At 62.5% G+C, this 16,979-nt stretch overlaps 1 long non-coding RNA gene across 6 annotated transcripts in view; it reads left to right on the top strand.

Moving 5' to 3' along the window:
- The window catches only part of LOC112546759 (uncharacterized), a 199,346-nt gene that overhangs the window by 181,657 nt on the left and 710 nt on the right, over nt 1–16,979 (top strand). For all 6 annotated transcript variants that reach the window (XR_012906071.1, XR_012906069.1, XR_003090460.2 and 3 more), the window contains 2 exons: nt 11,550–11,665; nt 16,768–16,856. This is a non-coding gene — a long non-coding RNA (uncharacterized LOC112546759). The remainder of the gene's footprint in view (nt 1–11,549; nt 11,666–16,767; nt 16,857–16,979) is intronic.

A 16,979-nucleotide genomic window follows, 5' to 3' on the forward strand; every position in this document is an offset into this window, starting at 1 on the left:
AGCAGGGGGCGCTTTCTCAGGGACAGAGGAACGAACTCCACTGGGGCAAACGACCAGCACAACCCTTCCTCTGTAAAGGCAAGATCCCTGTCGCCAGCCTGCCCCCCACCTAGAGAGAGCGCAGCAGGTGACGAGACTCGCACAGTGGAGTCCTGCCGAGCCGTTACCCTGCGCCTGCAGGGCGCCCAGCGAGAGACAGAAGAGACACGCATGGCGGCTGTCAGCCACGTTGCTTGGCGCAGCGACCCAGTCCTCCGTGGTATAAGCCCCTGAGGGGCAGAGAATCCACGTGGTTTACACCTCAGAATTCAGCTGGGTTTGGAGCCAAGGCTTTGGGTCGCCCCATTAGGAGCTGGTGGGGGGGGGAGAGATGCAAGATTCCTGCCTAGATCTGTGCAGAATAATTTTATGTGCACCAAAGCATGTGGGAATGTGCACCACCAATAGAAACACAACACCTGGCTGTGGGCCCCCTGCCATACAAGCACCCAGCTCACCAGGAACAGTGGTTGTGGGCTGTGATGGTTGCTCTGTATTGCCTGACTTGTACTGAACAAACCCGTGATTAACGCCTTACCGACGGCACCGGCGCAGGAGCGTGGCCATTGCAGCGAGAGCACCCTCCCGCGTGCGTGCGTCTGTTGGACGGGGTCAGACCTGCCCAGCCCGTCCATTTGGAGTGGCCCCCTGGCTCTGCCCAGTCTCCAGGAGCGTCTCCGTGACTCTACCGTGCAGGGTAGCAAAGCCTGCGAAGGCCCTAAGGGCCCGAGAGTCGCACGCCTTGCAGCCCCTTGGACGGGCGGGTCCCTGAGCCCTTCCCAGCTGTCCCCTTGGGGCAGAATGCAGCCCCGTGGGCCCGCCTTGCACCCTGCGCCAATCAGTGTTGCACACGCTCTGCCCAGGGGCAGCCGCTGGCACGGAAGAACTCGCGGGGGGCGCGGTGCAATGGGGGCAGCGACGTCTGGGAAAAGGTAGGAAAGCCTCCCCTCCCCCGTACCCAGAGGTGCCTGCTCGGTGTGACTCCGCCCCCTGCTAAGCCCCAGACATCGACCAGCCTTGTGTTGCCAAAGGAGATCGGACCCCGCCCCCAGCCTGGTGCCCTCTCCTGCACTTAGGTGCCCAGGCCAGGGCAGCGCCCGGAGAGAGCCCCTCGGAGCCAGGGAGCAGGGCACCCGCCAGCCATAAGCCACGCCCCTCAGGTGGGCAGGGCAGCCGCTTGCCGTAAGCCACGCCCCCTCAGGTGGGCAGGGTAGCCGCTTGCCGTAAGCCACGCCCCCTCAGGTGGGCAGGGCAGCCGCTTGCCGTAAGCCACGCCCCCTCAGGTGGGCAGGGTAGCCGCTTGCCGTAAGCCACGCCCCCTCAGGTGGGCAGGGCAGCCGCTTGCTGTAAGCCACGCCCCCTCAGGTGGGCAGGGCAGCCGCTTGCCATAGGCCACACCCCCTCAGGTGGGCAGGGCAGCTGCTTGCCGTAAGCCACGCCCCTCAGGTGGGCAGGGCAGCCGCAAGCCACGCCCCCTCAGGTGGGCAGGGCAGCCGCTTGCCATAAGCCACGCCCCTCAGGTGGGCAGGGCAGCCGCTTGCCGTAAGCCACGCCCCTCAGGTGGGCAGGGCAGCCGCTTGCCGTAAGCCACGCCCCTCAGGTGGGCAGGGCAGCCGCTTGCCGTAAGCCACGCCCCTCAGGTGGGCAGGGCAGCCGCTTGCCGTAAGCCACGCCCCTCAGGTGGGCAGGGCAGCCGCTTGCCATAGGCCACACCCCCTCAGGTGGGCAGGGCAGCCGCTTGCCGTAAGCCACGCCCCCTCAGGTGGGCAGGGCAGCCGCTTGCCGTAAGCCACGCCCCCTCAGGTGGGCAGGGCAGCCGCTTGCCGTAAGCCATGCACTTCAGCCAGCACTTGAGCATTTTGTCTCCACCGGACCAGGGGCGCGCCCACCCCAGGTGCCAAGGGGGCTGGGCATATCGCTGGAATGGAAGAGGCACCAATTTCTGCTCCCAACCAGGCAACATGGGGCCCCAAACCAGGCTCTCCCGGCCCCCACATGAACCCCCAGATGTGGGGAGGCAGCCAGGGCATCCAGCCCCCAACCTGCTTGCCCCTTGGCTGTCCCGTGTGCAGGTAAGGCCCTGACGCTAGCCCTCAGTGAGACCCCCCCGAAACAGGTGGCTGCATGTGACTTGCTGTGGTTCCTAAGGGGTGCAAGCCCCCGAGGCAGCATCTCCTCCCCCCTCCCTCAGAAGCCCACAAGAAGGGCTGGGCCCCTGGATTTCCAAGGCAGTCTCTGGATTGTGCGCCCCCCCCGCCCCCCCAAGACCTGTGCATGCTGGGAGGGGGCAACCTTTCGAAAGGGCGCTCCCCCCCCCCCCGCCCGGCGCAAGCCCACACGCCGCCCCTCCCCCCGCCCGGCGACGGCGGAGGGCAGCAAGCGACCTGCCTCGTGCACCCGGCTTGCGAAAAGGGGAAACTTCAGCTCATTCCCACACGCCACACGAACAACATTGCGGTCAGGCAGCGCTTTGCGGCGGGGCTCATTTGCCTAGCACAGCACATCAGCTGCTTTGATGTCACATGGGAGGTCGGGATGCAGCCGGCGCCTTCTGCTCTCAGTCTGACCCATGTGCGCTCCAGCTGCCCTCCCCCCGAATTTGCCCGCACGGCTCATCTGATGGGATCAGGTGGCTTGGGAGGGATGCTGGCCCCTGGGGGCTGCCCCCTGCGCTGCCACAGCACAAGGGCTGCATGTGATGTGCTGGCCAGACCCGCCCGGTGTGAAGGGCCAGCGCCTTGGCCGCAGAGCCAGCAGCGCCTAGTGTGGCTCAGGCCCCGCCAGCGCTGGCGAGGCCGAGGCCAGAGTCGGGTGCTGCAGGAGGAGAGCCGGTCCAGGCTCGGCTTTGCTTCGCGCGAGGGGCACGAGAGCAGAGGGCGCTCGCAGCGTCCGAGTGACGAGGGACGGCTGCTCTGGGCCTGCCGCGGGCGAGTGACGGACGTGAATCAGTGGGCGGCTGCAGTGGAGATGTACAGGCGACAGGGACCAAGACGCTGGGAGACGTGCTGGAAAAAGCCCTGCTTCGGATCGTTCTGCTACTGAACGGACACCATCATGCTTCTGTCCTGGAGCCCATGACGACAAGGGGCAAGTCACATGAGCTGCTTGTGCCTCAGTTTCCCCCCACTGCAAGCTGGGGCTTAAACCCATTTTGCCAGCTTCAGTCTGCGCTCAGAAGAGGTCAGCTGCTGCCTCGCCGCTCCGAATCACACGACCGAGCGCCTCGCACGCGCTCCCTCTGAGCCGGGAGGGTCACCCTGGGGTGTGAAGCATGCTGGGCTCAGGTGTGACCCTGCTGTCTGTCTGAGCTCGCGACCCCTGGCCCTGCCTGGCGTCCCTCGAGAGGTCGGCCCCGCTGTGCTTCTCTGAAAGCCTCCTCTTCAACCACAGCTTCCTGGAAGAGCACCTCGAATGTCCCAGGCTGTGTGAGCAGTGGCTGACATGACTGAGTCTTCCTGTGGCCACACCAGCTGCGCTTTCTCAGGCAGGGAATTTCATGCTGCCTGACACTCGCGCTGGCCTCCCTGCCCTGATGCAAATGGGTCACAGATTTGTGTTAAGCCAGAAGGCACCTTTGGATCATCTGGTCTGAGCTGGCTGGCACAGTGACCCTCCGGCGCCCCGACCCCTCGGCTTTCGCGAACACAGACCTTCCGGAAAGGCATCCGGGCTGGAGCTGACGTCACGAGACAGAGAGACCGCCCCTGCCCGGGGTGAGTCCTCTTTGTTAAAACGACGTCCCCCTTACGCCGCAGCACACCGCTGACTGTGCACAAGGCAATGTTCCCTACCGCCACGGCCGGGATCGGGGGCCACGAGTCCCCTCTCCCACTTTTCAACAAAAGCAATCTACGTGCTGGGGGGAAAATCAGAGGTGGTGGGGGAGAGCACCCAGAGTCACCCCCCCCCCCGATTTCTGCCCGAGCCCACACCCGGGGCGGGAGGGAAGAGGGGAGCCGTGCCCTGCCTGCAGAGGAGAAGGGCTGGCCCCCATCTTGGCAAGGCTCATCCCTCCCCTGTGCCGGGAAGCAGCCCCCGTCCCTTCATGCGGGCACAGAGCCAAAAAGCAACTAATACCCCAGGCTGCGGCTGGCCACCCCCAGGACGTGTGCCCCCCAGCCTGCCCCTGGCGCCCTCTGCTAAGCAGTGAGAGCTCGCCATGCCTAGCCCTCTGAGCAGCGCGCTGTGGCGACGGAGAGTAACGGGGCCGGACGCTGGCCCTTGTCCCAGGACAGACCCGTGCAGCCTGTCAGGAAGGGCTCTGCTGGAGGCCTTGGCCGGGAGCCGCTGGGCTGGCTCAGCCCCAAGGTCCGCTGAGTTCTGCATCTTGGCATCCCAACGCCGCCAAGGCGCAAGGAGCCCTGATGGAGCCGGCTGCCGGGGGAACACCCGTCGTGTGCTGCCTCCTTCCAGGGACAGCTGGGCTTCGCTATTGCTCACGCCGTGCGGCTGCTGTCCCACAGGGGCACGTGGACCAGGTGGCCTGACTGACTTGCTCTACTCTACTCTGCAGTGGCTGGATTGCTCCTCCTGCCTTTGCAGGCCTCAGCTGTCTGCCCGCGGAGCGAGCCCCAGGTGTTTCTGCCTCTGGAGACGTGCCGCCCTCAGGGCCTTCCTTGTGCAGAGCTACCGGGTGTGAGACATGGACGGCGGGCCCAGCGGCCTTGCTCGGCTCATGCCCTGGTGCGCCGTGGCAGAAGCAGGACGTATCCTGCTCCAGCTTCTCTCTTTCCTCTGGTCGGAGATGCCCAGGGCCGGCTGCACCCATGTCCCACTAGCCTGGGAGGAGCCCGCCTGTGGCCTGGGATCCACTAGGATTTTCAGACCTGTCCTCCCGCAGGGAACAGCTCCAGAGCAGCTGAGGCAGGGTGTCCTGCCGTGCTGCTGCCCGTCCGCAGGGCCTGGCTCGCTAGCTGCCCTTGTGCGGCACTGAGTGCGCGACCGGCGCCTGCCAATAGTCCAGCACGCTGCGGGCTTGCAGGACCACAGCGACTGCTGGACCTGGCAGCCCGGCTGGGCGCAGGGGCCGGAGAGAAGGCCCAGTCGGGAGATGACTGGACAACGGCTTAGTGACTAGGGACGTCAGTGCAATGCTTACGGGTACCGGGTGGCCGATGCCTGGCCGCTGTACCACGGGCCCCGCGGTGAACCGGGTCACTGCTCCAGTGGGTCTCGTTTGCACGGCTAAGAGGGCTACATCCCCCGGAGTTACCCTCCTTAACGCCGCGTTTGCAGGAGAGGCGAGAGGAGCGTACGGTCATCTCGGCCGCCCACCCGCATGACAGCGCTGTCCAGTGGAATATTTCACTGCCCACAGCCCATTCATTTCAGCCTCCCACAGTCATTGGGGTAGCTAGAGTGAGCAAACGGCCCACGCCAGCATGGGTGACCTTTAGGCCATAGCTTCTGGGCTGCATATTGCCGAGATAGCGCTGCGCGGCCGGGCCCTTTACCCCTTTGCGGGGGGTCGTCCGGACAACGGTGGGCACCACCCAGTCGCTCCTGGCGCCTCTGACCGGTGAGCCTGACCGGTTTGGCCAAGGGGCCATCAAGTGCCAGCTGCCTCTCCCCCGCTGTGGGACGCCCCCTGCAATTTGCCTTGGTGCTGCCTCCCCCTGCTTGCCATGCAGGGCAGGGAAGGGAGAGGAGGGGACGCTGATGTCAGGGTGCCCCCCCACCCTGTATCCTAGCTCCACAGAATGGGGGCACAACAGGGCTTGGGACGGAGGGGGTTTACTGGCTGCTTTGGAGAGTGGTGCAGGGCCAGGGCAGGGGTGAGCCTGTCTTAGCCCCACTGCACCCCCACCCAGGAGCCACCTGAAATACTCAGTGTGCAGCTGGAGTCCACTCTGAACCCCTGCCCCAGTCATGAACCCCTCCTGCACCCCTAGCCCTGAGGCCCCTGGCCCAAACTCCCTCCCAACGCCTGTACCCTGAACCCCCTCCCGTACCCCAACTCCCTGTCCCAGGCTCAGCTCAGAGCCCCCTCACACGCCAGATCCTGTGCCCCAGCCCCCTGCCCCTGCCTGGTGAAAAGGGGGGAGGATGGGGGAGGATGGAGGGAGCGGGGTGGGGGCCTCGGAGAAGAGACATGAAGGAGGCAGGGCAATGGTGTTTTTCAATCCAAAAAGTGATCTTGTGCTTAAGAAGGAGGGAGACCCCTGTACTACAACCGTCCCCCTCCGTGCGACTGACGAGTCAGCGCGTACGGGGCACATTCCTAGCTAGGCTGTGTCGACGCTGCAGAGGAAAAGCTCTGCCACAGCCAAGGAAAAGGCCACTTTGTCAGAACAGTGCCCGGAAAAGCGGATGGGTTCTTTCAGCATCTCTGTGCTCCGCATTGTTGGAGGAAGAAGGGATGTGCCGAGCGAGGAGGTTTTTCCGACACTTGGCCCCCTGTAGATGGGCCACGTTTCGGAAAAGTCTCTTCTGGAAAAAAAAAGCGGGAAAAGATATGCAAATTGCATATTCCTGCCTCTGGAATCTCCACTACCTGCATCTGAGGAAGTGGGCCTTTGCCCACGAAAGCTCATGCTCCAATACATCGGTTAGTCTACAAGGTGCCACAGGACTCCTCGTCGCTTTTGCAGATCCAGACTAACAGGGCTAGCCCACTGATACTGGAGATGTTTAAGAGCAGGTTGGATAGACAGCTGTCAGGGATGGTCTAGAGATGGTGCTGGGTCCTGCCACGAGGGCAGGGGACTGGACTCGATGACCTCTCGGGGTCCCTTCCAGGCCTAGTGTTCGATGATGCTATGAAAGCGTGAGGGATTTAGCTCCCCAGAGGGAGGCACCAGCTGGGTTTGGATCCTGGAAGCGTTGCTCTGAAAGCTTGGGGCTGAATTGTGGTTGAGTCCGAGGCTCTAGTGTCAGAGTGCTGGGACCAAGCAGCAAAACTGAGATCCAGATTCCAAAGAGCCAGAGAAGCCAACCAGGAAGATCTGAGCCAGCACTGGCCCCCAGACACGTTAAAGTTGGGGGTACTGGGGGTTTGATCCAGTCTTGGGTCAAGACCCAGCTTGAACACAGAAAAAACAACAAATTGCTCATTTCTCCCAGTGAAAAAGCTCAGTGGGGTGGCCATGTTAGTCAGTATCTGCAGAAACAACGAGCAGTCCTGTGGCATCTGAGAGACTGACAGATTTATTAGGGCATCAGCTTTCATGGGCAAGACCCACTGCCTCAGGTGGAGTGGAAGTTCGGGATGTTAACTGACTAGTCAATAGGCACTTCCCCATTCCTCCTTTGAAATGTACAAGAGCACATGGGGCTCTTGTACATTTCAAAGGAGAATTGCAGAACTCCAGGTGCAGCCCAGGGCCCGTGGGAAGTCCCGCTGACTCTAGGCTGCAAGTGGGTGCCTGCTTGGAAATGCACAAGAAGCCCCAGTGGGGGCTCTTGTGCATTTCAAAGCCATGGGCTCCCCTGCCCCTTTGAATCACATGGAGGCGGCACTTTCAAAGGGGCTTTGGCCACACAGCTGACCAGCCGCTGTCCCTTTGAAACTGCTGCCTCCACGCGACTGAAAGGAGCGGCAGGGGAGTCCAGCTCCACACGGCACTTCCCTGGAACCCAGGGCCAGCTGGGGACCCTCCAGCTGATCCCGGGCCCTGGGGATATCCCGCTTGGTCCCCACCTGAGCCCAGGCTCAACGGCAGCTGCCCCTTTGAATCGCGTGGAGGCGGCATTTTAAAGGGGCAGCCCCCCGCACAGCTGAGCCCAGGATCAGCCACTTTGAAACCCCAAGGTGGCAGCTGCACAGCTGATCCTGGGCTCAGCTGTGCGGGGGGCTGCCCCTTTAAAACGCTGCCTCCAGGCCATTCCAAGCGGCAGGAGGGGAGCTCGGACTCCACAGCTTAGCCCGGGCTCTCCGTAGCACTTCCCCAGGACTCGGGATCAGCTGGGGAGTCAGCCCCTGTGAATCCCTGCAGAGGTGGTGTTTTAAAGGGGCAGCCTGCCGCACAGCTGATCCTCTGAAGTACCCCTTCCCCCCTCCCCTTCTTTGCTGCCTCTATTTCACAGAGGCAGCATGGGGGGGGGGGGGGGGAGAACTGACTAGTCGACATTACTATCCGATAAGCAAATGTGTATTGGATAGTCGACTGGCCTTTAACATCCTTAGTGGCCATTGCAGAGGCAGGGGTACACGTACGGAGGAGTTGTGTGTGTGTCAATGAAGGGATCCTAGTCAGGGTGGCAGTGGCTCCTTCTCAGCATTTGGTCTGGAGCATCCAGAGTGGGGAAGTTGCCTTTGTAGTGCGTTAGCCAGCTGAGATCCTTAGTCAGTCCTACGCGGCTTTGCAATGAACTGCAGTTCAGCTGGCTCCCTTTGGAAGCTGGTTTTGAAATTCTTTTGGAGAAGGATGGCTCCTTTCAAATCCCTTACTTGGGTGTCCGGGGCGGTTCAAATGTTTGTGTGTTACCATTCCTGACGTCTGCGTTGTGTCCATTTATCCTGCGTGGCAGAGGCTGCCCGGTTTGGCCAATACACGTGGCAGTGGGGCACACAGGAGGGCGTGCCGTGGTATGAGCCTCTGACGGTGTGGAGAATGTGGTGAGGTCCTGGGATGGTGTCGCTTGTGTAGACGTGTGCACAGAGCTGGCACTGGGCTTTGCTGCAGGGCTAGGTTCCTCCCCCCAATACATCCAATTTCCACCCCACAACCGTGTGCCCCTCTCCTGCCTGGCTGGGTCAAGGCTCCACGAGCCTCAGCTGCCAGGAGCCAAGCTACCCCCGAGACCCAAGTGTTGGCAGTTTCAGCACAAGCGCACCGGGCCTGGCACAGTCCACTCTGCCAGGCCAGGCCTGCGTGACGCATGAATTTCCACCACCCCGGGGAGAGGGCGGCTCCTGGGCGCTCCTGGCATGCTTAGCCCCGGGCCACCTGGCCTCTTCCAGTCTCAAGCAGGCCTCTCTGCTGTGCTCACGGCAGGGGAGCATTTCCACTGGTAGCTGCAGCCCGTTAGTCATTTCAGTGCAGGCAGACGGAGGGAATATGCAAGGCAATGGAAACCAGGCTGGGGGCCCGTTGCTGGCTGAGGGTTTTGTTATGTTTTGGGGCTTTTTTTCCTACCGTGGGCGTCCTGAAGATGAGAACACTGCAAAGGGCAAGCAAGCCGTCACTGTCCACGCTGGGAAGTGTGAAGAGGCCTCTTCACTCCCACTGCAGGCTGCTCTGGGCCAGCGCGAGCCGTTGCACCACTAGGCCTTGAGGTTTTCGGAGGCAGCGCCGGTTTTTCCATAGCCCAGCCAGAGACATTTGCATCTGAGAGTTGCTCTGTAGTCCAGGGGCCACGTTCCAGTACCGGCGCCGCGGACAGTTCACGTTGCCTGGCAATTTCCATGAGAAGACTCTGGCGTCCGCTGCGTCTCACTTTGCCGCGTTTTAACCGCTCTAGCTCCAATTCTCCATGTCAGAGGTCTGCTTCAGGCTGAATTTCCAGGGGAGGCAGGGACGTGCCAGCTTAAAAATAATTCTTAGACCAGTTTTGTTGAGCCGCTCTAGCTGCGACAGGTCTGGCTGCTCTCCAGGGAGGCAGAGGAGAGGAAACCATGTCCCCCCTCTTCCTCCTGAACCCACCACTAGCCCCTGCGCTGCTCTGGAACCTGGAACATTCTTGAAGCTGGGAGACGCCAACCGATCCTGCCCCTCACTCAGCCAAGGGTTCCAGCCCTCCGGGCAGTGCTGTCATGGCTGCTCCAGAGGCTCCTGCCTGCCCCAGCTGCAGCGATTTCTGCTTGGACTGCTGGTCGGGACACCCGCACCGGCATCCCTCAGGCAGGGCGTGGCTCCCCGCAGCTTCAGACCCTGCCACCGCAACGCTGCCTCAGCTCAGCCCCCCACTGCCGCCAAGCTGCCCCTGGCTGTGGCGTCGGCAAATCAGCGGCCCCCAGGCCCGCCGTGGGGCTGGTGCCACTGCAGAGGCCCTGCCGGCGGGGACCGGGAGCCCCGCCCAGGTGCTGGCCGTATCCGTTACCTAGCGGGGCCAGCGCTTGTGCTCAGTCGGTGCACGTCTCCAGCACAACTGTGTTGTAACCCAAACGCCTCAGCGGGTAAGGCCAGGCCCCTCCATCACTTCCCCAGCGGGCGCGGCGCGTCCCCACTACCACGCGCCCGACCTGCGGGGGGGCCGCCAGGAGAGCCAGACGCCCTCGGCGCTTTGTCAGCTGAGCGTAAGAGGGTGGCGCCAGCAGGAGGCTGAGACTCGCCAGGCCCCTGGGCACAGCGGTGGGGGGGTCCCCGAAGGGACGGCTCCTTGGGCAGTAAGAGCGTGGGTGGGGCGGCCAGGCCCTGGGCACGGCGGTGGGGGGGGGGTCCCCGAAGGGACAGCGCCTTGGGCAGTAAGAGCGGGGGTGGGGCAGCCAGGCCCTGGGCACGGCGGTGGGGGGGGGGGTCCCCGAAGGGACGGCGCCTTGGGCAGTAAGAGCGGGGGTGGGGCGGCCAGGCCCTGGGCACAGCGGTGGGGGGGGTCCCCAAAGGGACGGTGCCTTGGGCAGTAAGAGCGGGGGTGGGGCGGCCAGGCCCTGGGCACGGCGGTGGGGGGGGTCCCCAAAGGGACGGTGCCTTGGGCAGTAAGAGCGGGGGTGGGGCGGCCAGGCCCTGGGCACGGCGGTGGGGGGGGTCCCCAAAGGGACGGCGCCTTGGGCAGTAAGAGCGGGGGTGGGGCGGCCAGGCCCTGGGCACGGCCACGAGGCACTCAGAGCGCGCCTCACATCCGTTTACAGGGCCTGCGGCGAGCGCCCCGGGCCCCCTCGTTGCCGTCGGGCCTGGGCCCCAGCGGAGGGGTTCAGCAAGCCCACGGCTTTGCCCCGATCGGCACTGACGGGACACAGGAGCCGTTTGCTGAAGCTCAAAGGCCGCCCCTTCCCGGACCAGGATGGCTCCGTGGCTAAGGCCCACCCTGGCTACGGAAGGGGGAGAGAGGTCGGCTCAGGCCTGACCAACCGTTCTCAGCCACCCGGAGATCAGCCACGCTCCCATCGGGAAATGAGTGTGGGGGGAGCAGGCCCCCCGCTCACTGCCTGCCTCCCCTCCCACTCCTCTGCTGCCGCTTTTCCCTGTGCCCCCTCCCCCGTGGCCCTAGCCCCCTAGCTGCACTTCATCTAGGGCCTCAGCCTGGCAGCGATAGCCAGAAACGCCTGCTCTGCTGGCCTGCCCCACTCTGCACCAGCCACGGTGCTCCCTAGCAGGCCAGGGAGAAACGCAGCATTGCTGAGCAGCCTGGCTTATATAGCCCCCCACCACCAGCCCTGATTGGCTGCCCTAACAAGCTTCCCCCCATTGGCTGTTTCACTAAGCTCTCTCCCCACTGGTTGGGGCTTCTGCACAGCTTCTCAGGCTGGTTTTTTAATCGTTACCTGTGTGGCGCCCCCCCCACAGCCCACCCGCCAATGCCTTGTGAGGTATCATTTGAACCGGCCTGAGCTGGTGGAGTTCGTTGTTCTGTTTCACTGGGCGCGTGCAGGTGTCCGTGCAGGTGTGAGATTGTGCTTGGGTTTGTTACAGACACGTGCTGAGTCTGGGGGCACCCCAAGGAGCAGTCGACACCCAGCCAGGGGGCAGTGACCGTCACCCGCTATTCTCCAGCAGGGAGCTGCGACGGGCGCCGTGCGCGAGCACAGGTACGTGAGACAGGCAGCAGGCATCGGGTCTTCGGCCATTGACCTGCAATCCGCGGGGCTAGCAAAGTCTGTCCCACACCCAGCCTGCCCCTCTGCCGCATGGGGCTCCTTCCCCCATGGCCCACTCTGCGTCTCCCCTCTGTGGGCCCCAGGGGCAGCCCGTCTTCCCACCCGGGGGAGTAGCCGTGAAGCTCAAAGGGGAGCCCTCGGGTCGCCGTGCTCCTTGGTGCAGCAGGAGGGGAATTTCCACTGCTGCCCCATGAAGCCATTGGAAGGTGGGAGGGGGACTCCCCAGGGTAGGCACCGAGTCACTGACCAAGAGGGACTGGAACTCTTGCACCACTTGGGCTGGAAGAGCCCAGCGAGCAGAACCCCTGCCCTTTCACTTTCTGGGGGGAAAGTCCCTGAAGCCGAGTGCAGCCAGGGCAGGCGTCTTGCAGGGGCTGCCATGAGCTAGGTGTTCCGGAGTGGGCCAGTCCACTTCACATTCACGGTGCCCGGCTTCGTGTGCCGGCCACACGCCTTGCGGGCAAACAAGCATGCAGCACAAAAGCTGGCAAAGGGCGTTTATTAGCGTGGCTGTCCCAGAGCAACGTTTTTCCTGATAAATCCGCCCCGTGGCATCGGCAGCCGGGGGACTATCGTCAGACAGGCGAGAGTCGCTCGTTAGTGGGACGTGCCGGCCTCCAGCGAGCGGGCGCCCCGTCCGCAGCCCATCCATACTGGATCCGCTGTTGTGGAGCGAACCGGCTGGTGGCTTTCTCTCCACTCCCCTCCTCGCCACTGACGCGGCGACCTTGAAGAGAATTCCAGCAGCTCGCAGGAGGGAGAAAATGCCCCAGCAATGAGCAAATGCATCTGCGCACTGCTTGAATGCCGAGGGTGGGGATGACTAACCTTACGTGTAAGCTCCCCAGTGCTTCGCCAGCCCTAGCAGACGCAGGGAGCGGGCGGGCGAGAGCGCGTTCTGTACGCTTTTGAAACTGCACACGGGAGTGCGTGTGCACACAGCGGTGCTGCCTGTAACCTTGTAAATAACCATTTCCTGGTCCTTGCTGTAGCTTTGGTTGGCTACTAGCCTTGGCCGCACAGGGAGACCCAAGAACGTGGCTGGTCCCTTGGGACTGAGACTAGCCTATCGCTGTGATTCTTGGTGTTCGGGACCATCTGTCACAGACAGAGGCGTGTGGGTGACAAGCCACATCAGAGCCCAGGGCGGCCTGCGCACCCATGCTAACGCTGTTCTAGTACCCAGGGCGTTTACCCCAGAGCACAGGGTGGAGCCAGCTAAACAGAGCTCCCAGGCACTTGGGGCCTGTTTCCTGGCAGTCTGCCCCGGCGCAGGACTGGCCCAGGTGGCAGTATGCCAAGCAGCAGCAAGGCTATCCCGCCCTCGACCCCCCAGCGCAAACCCGGCCTGTGCCTAACCAGTTTGGCTCTGAGCAGGTTGAAGTGAGATGCATGGCAAATTACAAAGGGGAGCTTTAAGGCAGATCTGAAACACATTTTACCTGGGCTTGAAAAATCCCCAGGACTTTCAATAAGGAGGAGACACTCACCTCCTCTGTGGCGCTCTCTCTCCCGGCCTGGGTGCGAGCGCGTTCTTGCAGCAATGCGTGACTAGCTCCTCGGCCGTGCCCCCTAGGAGCACTGGGCTGCCCGCCTCTGGCTGCCCTCGCACTACCCCTAAACTACGCTGCCTTGGTGCCTCTGGGCTTTTCCAGCAGGATGGCTAGCAGAGCAGAGCACCCTAGGCTCTACAAACTGCTCATCTCGGAGCTGGCAAACTCACTGGCAGACCCCTGGCGTACGGGATCGTCCTCCCTCACAAGCAGCTACCGGAAACGCAGCGCTGCATGTCAGGGAGGGCATGTTTATGTGCTTAGTCACTAGATGAGAATGGGCCGTGGCGCTGGCCCAAGCAGGCCGGCCCAGCTGTTTAGCTGGCACTGGAGCACAAGGCTCAGTAACGAGCCTTCCCCCATCCCAAGACTTGTGGGGGAAACCATCAGACACCAATGCAATCAAAGCCACTGGGAGACGAAGAGAACATGACAGCGGCCAGCAAATGCAGCCAGCCAGTGTCACCGCGGGAAGGCAAGTGCGCTGTATCCTGTCAGCTACTTGGAGGGGAAGGGGAGTGTTAGAGCATTTGGATCCCAAAGAGCCAGCCAGCTCCGCAACAGACCAGCCTTCGCGGGGACGCCTGGGAGAAACTGTTAGTCAGTGGCCATCCTACTTCACGGTTCTGGTTTGCGATGCAGCCCTTTGCTCCCACCACTCTGGTTCCCAGTTAACTCTCTTCCTTCCCCAACTGCTATATGGGAGCAATGGGCTGGGCTAAGCTAAAACCACTTTGTCTTCACAATCCCCATTTTCCTCACGCTGACAGTGTGAACTAACTCGTGCTGCGAACCGCCCCCGCGGAGCTCGCGTCGCCTGCAGCATTCCACGCTCCACAGCCAGCTTTGGGCACAGCCAGGACTCCCGAGACGCACAGGGCGCAGGCTTTCGCCCAAGGGTCCCTACAGGAAGCCCCCCGGCCTGCGGCTGAGCTTGTAGGAAGAGGTCTAGTCCCGAGGGAAAGGCTCCAGGTGACAGCACATCCCTGCAGTGGCTAGTCAATCGCTCCGGGTAACCGTGCGGTACTGGTACATCTCACCGCACTGCGTGGGGAACCAGACAGCGCTTCTGCCACCCCCCCAAAGGAGCGGGCCCTACCTTCTCAGCATTTGACAAAGCAGGGTGTGAAACCAAGACACGACACCTTCACACCCCACCCACAGGAATGCAAGAGAAGGGAAGCCCCGGTGCCAATTCCTAGAAGTTCTCACCGCTCGCAGGGTGTGCTTTGGCGCCAGCTGTTGGCCACTGCCAGGAGATCACAGCCCCAGAGCCCTGGAAGGGCAGGCATTGGCCCGTGTGAGGGTGGGACGCCCGGGGGCATCTCCCTGTCCTGAAGTCTGGCCCATGCTCACGGGCTCAGAGCCAACAGGCGAAGGAATTGCTGCCAGCTCAGAGTGGCAGGGACGTTGGCAATTTTGTGCCTTCCTCTGCAGCGTGGGGCATGGGCCTCCCGCTGGGTCCCGCGGGCAGCAGGGCCTCATGGACCTCGCCCAGCCAGCCAGGCCAGTAGCAGAGCAACCCCGCAGTAAGCACCGCAGGCTGGTTTTGAATGGCCCAGCCAGCGCTTCCGCTGGTACCCTGGGAGCCTGATCATGCAGCTGAACGTGCAGGAGATTGGCTGCCAGCGACGCTGAGCGATTGCTAGGCCACGGCAGAGAACGAAACACGCACGGTACTGATTGTCTGTATGGCGTCGGGCACGGGGGACAAGAGGATCCAGCCGCCCTCAGCCAGGCTCCCTGGCAGCCACGTGACTGCAGGAGCCAGTTGCTTTGAGCCTGCCCGTAGGTCCTGCTGGGCTGTTTGCCAGGAGCCACCTAGGTAAGTACCTGCCTTGGCACCCCCACTCCTGCCCCAGGTCACCACCCAAACCTGCTGCCCTCCCAGGTCACAGCTCCCTCATCCCCGCCCCCCTCTCCCATACCCCCCAGCCCCAGCTCACAACTCCCTCCTTCACCCAAACGCTCAGACACACCCCGCCGCACCAATCTCCAAGACCCCTCACCCCCGCAACAGAAAAGTGCAGCCCTTGGCCACTTGCCAAAGCCTTGGCATGACCCCACCCTCAAAAATCCCTGCCCTGCCCCTTGGCTAGCAGCACAGCGGAGCCCTGGGGTGCCGCCACGCCACCCACTCCTGCAGATGTGATCTGATCAAATAGAGCGGTCCCAAGCCAGGGCCCGCGGAGTGGGAGTAGGGAGGGGCAGCGCACAGCTCCGCCCCACGAAGGATTCAGAAAACTGGGTGAGGGCTGGAGAAGGTTTACGAGGCTGATTTGTGGTCCAGAAAACAAACCTTGCGGAGACCGACGCGCCGTCTGCGGCCGCAGCCGAGCTTGGAGATGGCTGTGCTCCTGCCTACCAGAGAGCTGACTTGAGGTGTCTTTTTCAGGCCAGCAGGCAAAGGCACAACAAAAACCCCAGGCTGGAAGCCGAAGTCAGAACAATTCAAACTGAAACTAAGAACCATTTGCCACAAAGGCAGTCAGCCATGCGAAGAGATTTGGCTGGGACGTGGCACAGCAAGGCAGCGTTTCCTGGAGTTTTCAAACCGAGATTGGATCTCTTTCATACAGAGAAAGGCTGCAGCCCAACCCGAAGGGCTCAGGTTCCTGTACTGCACAGCAGAGTAATTCCCTCGGCTGCAGAAATTACTAAGTGACATTCTCTGGCGTGTGTTATGCAAGAAATCAGACAAGCTGATCAGAATGGGCTCATCTGCCTTATCGCCTAGTGTCACCGCACTATTCATTCCAGACTTGCCCCCTGCAGCTGTGGTAACACGTCCTCGGTGCCGAGAGCCCCCTCTCCGCCCCTCCGCGACCACGGGCTGGATGCACAGCACACGTGCCATTGTGGAGACGGGTATGGTCTCTGCTGCCTTTGACCCTGGCTGTAGGGATGTCAATGGTTCTCCTTACTGGGTGATGTTACCAGTTAACCAGTGGCCTGGAGCAGCCCCTGCCCACAGCCCCCTTTAAGTGGTTGAATGGGCTTGTACATCCCTACAAGAGAGCAACTGGCCTGCAATACAGGTGAGGGGCAGGCTGGGGGAGGCAGCATCTTATTACATCCCCTTCGGCTGGCGAGAGAGAAGCGTTCTAGCCCCCAGGGCCCGTTCCTAAACGCGCCCGCTATTAGACTGTTTTACTGCAAGCTCACTGGCACCTCTGCAGGTCAGTCAGAGGGGAAGGTCACTTGGAGTAGCCACAGGGGCCCGGGTGGGGGGGTCACGGCCTCCCCTGGGCGCTGAGCAGGAGCCTGGGGCTTGGCTTCTGGCAATGCCCCGTGTTCTAAGGGCTGCCAAGGGCTTGTTAACTGTCCAGGGGTCAAGCTCCGGCTCCGCATGCTGGAGCTTCACCAGCCCCCCAGCAAAGCTTCTGGGGAGTGAGTAATAGAGCTAGCCCAGAGGTGAGAACCACTGAGTCAGAGGGACCATGGGCAAGTCACTTAACCCCTGTGCTCTGTCCCCACCAGGGCTTTGGCAAGCGCCGGCAGGGCGACGTATGACCATTCCTCGGGCTCCGCAGCAGCAGGACTCCTCCGCCCGCCTCCCTGGCTTAGAGGTGAGTAACGTCACCGCGCCAGGCCCCTGCGCAGAAGCTAGCGAGGGTCGCATTCTGCAGCCGATCTCACACCTGGAAGGAGACGCGGGCTCGGTATCACTTTGCTGAGACACGGAGAGTGGC

The sequence above is a fragment of the Pelodiscus sinensis genome, chromosome 9 (assembly GCF_049634645.1).
Source record: "Pelodiscus sinensis isolate JC-2024 chromosome 9, ASM4963464v1, whole genome shotgun sequence".
NCBI lineage: Eukaryota > Metazoa > Chordata > Testudines > Trionychidae > Pelodiscus > Pelodiscus sinensis.